This window comes from Microtus pennsylvanicus, chromosome 10 (genome assembly GCF_037038515.1).
Source record: "Microtus pennsylvanicus isolate mMicPen1 chromosome 10, mMicPen1.hap1, whole genome shotgun sequence".
Taxonomy (NCBI): domain Eukaryota; kingdom Metazoa; phylum Chordata; class Mammalia; order Rodentia; family Cricetidae; genus Microtus; species Microtus pennsylvanicus.
In genome coordinates this window covers 3,718,930-3,721,079 of record NC_134588.1, presented here as the reverse complement: position 1 = coordinate 3,721,079, position 2,150 = coordinate 3,718,930, and the positions used below count along the sequence as shown (strand labels likewise).

At 39.3% G+C, this 2,150-nt stretch overlaps 1 pseudogene; it reads left to right on the top strand.

Annotated features, from left to right (window-relative positions):
• Nucleotides 1–1,279: 1,279 nt before the first annotated feature.
• On the top strand, nucleotides 1,280–1,755 carry LOC142859200 (large ribosomal subunit protein uL11 pseudogene; annotated as a pseudogene).
• The last annotated feature ends 395 nt before the right edge of the window (nucleotides 1,756–2,150 follow it).

The following is a 2,150-nucleotide window of genomic DNA, read 5'->3' as shown; positions in this document are numbered from 1 at the left end:
TCTATTTCTCAATTCTGAGCTAGTGTGGTATTTCTTTCGAGTGTCCTTCTTCAATCTGTAAAAGACTCTTAATCACTAGGTGCTATGTAACAGTTACTTCTCAGCAAGGAACAGTACTCCTACAGGAAAGATTTTAAAGCACAGAAGTAAATAACTCAAAATAGCTTTAGAATATCCTCAAAACTGACCAGATTCACTAAGCCCCTTCTTGCCAGAATAAAGAGTAAAAAGCTGAGTACACTCACTCAGTCATGCAACATTACAAAATAACTCTGAGATCAAACCAGTTACCTGAAAGAGGTTTAGACAAGAGTCATTTGCAAACCACATTATCCAAACTGTTGAGCTGAGTGGAGGCTTTGCAATGTGTTCTAGGTTCCAAGGTTTTGTGAGTTTCAGGCTCTGTTGGCATAGGCTGTAGTGATGCAGCTGTCTTTGAGTCATTTCTGCTCCTGTAAATAGGCCCTCATTCATGTTTACATAAGTAATCTGAACAAAGTTTATTGGTTGACCAAGTTAGATTTTAGTGACATTGGTACTTTAGTCTGTTGTGAGCTTTATAAATGGAGTCAAAAGATATGTGTAATGAAAAATATTTTCTGCACAATTATAGGATAGCATTATTTTCTGATATCTGTAGGCCATAGTGACCAGAGCAGGGAAAGGATTATGGTCTTTAAGATGAAAAAGCAGCATCCACAATAAAGTAGGCTGTGAAACTCCACAAAAACCCACCTTGTTGCTAAAGAACGTAGGAACCTAAAAGAAGAATCATCTCAGGGTCTCAGAACAAGTCAACAGACCTACCAAGATCCAGTGCCTAACTCCTTCTTAGCCTTCTGACCCTGTAGGGTTAACTAATGTGCCTCTCTGTTGCTTCTGGTGACTGTCTTAAGGGTGCTTTATTTATTGATAATAGTTTCTGGAAATTGGGCATTACCTAGGAAACACAGAAACCTTCACCAACAACTTAGATGTCTCCAAGCAAGAAGCTACTGTATGTAGCTTTCTACCAATACTTTATGAAGGCTTTCTACTCTGCTGGTTGTTGCACATTCTAATATTTTCCGTCTTTTAGTTTCTAGTTAGACCAGGCTCATATGAAGAAAATATGAGGTGTAGGATTTCTTAAAGCTGGTGGATGTCAATGAGAAAAGAAAATATATAGGGGAAATTTTAATAATGATTACCCATCTGCTTTTAGGCTCAGAGGAGGCAATGATGCAACTTTCTTTGGTAATCCCAAATTCGAGTTCATCTGACACCGGCCACCTCCACCATGTTACCCAAGTTCGATCCCAAAGAGACCAAAGTCGTATACCTGAGGTATACAGGATGTGAGGTCGGTGTCACATTTGCTTTGGCACCCAAAATAGGACTCCTGGTTCTGTCTCCAATAAAAGTTAGTGATGTCAAAGCCAAAGCAACCAGTGACTGGAAAGGCATGAAGAGTATAGTGAAACTGATCATCCAGAACAGAACAGGAGGTGCCCTCTACTTCTACCCAGATCATGAAAGCCATCAAGGAGCCACCAAGAGACAGGAAGAAGCAGAAAAAACATTAAACACAATGGAAATGTCTCTTTGACGAGATTATTAACATTGCCTGGCAGATGTGACACAGGTCTTTAGCCAGAGAACTTTCTGGAAATATTAAAGAGATCCTAGGAAACTGCACAGTCTGTGGGCTGCAATATGAATGGCTGCCACACTTATGATGTCATTGATGACATCAACAGAGGTGCAGTGGCATGACCAGCTTGAGAAGCAACAAGAGAAAATATTTCAATAAAAGACCATCTGCCATCTTATAAATAAAAAAAATAATAAGAGTAATGATGATTACCCATATGTATGCAAAGGAACATATATTGGAATGTCTTTCATGTCTATATTGTGTCCTTCCCTATTGGAAACAGAAAATTTTAACAATGTGTTTGTATTCGTTAGGATCTCTGTTGCTGTGAAGGGACACCATGACCAAGAAACTCTTATAAAGGAAAACATTTAATATGCAGTTCAGAGGTGTAGTCCATTATCATCATGACAGCAAGCGTGGTGTGTAGTCAGATATGCTAAAGAGGTAGCTTAGAGTGCTATGTCTGGATCCACAGGCAAAAGGAAAAGACTGCCATACTGGGCATGACTTG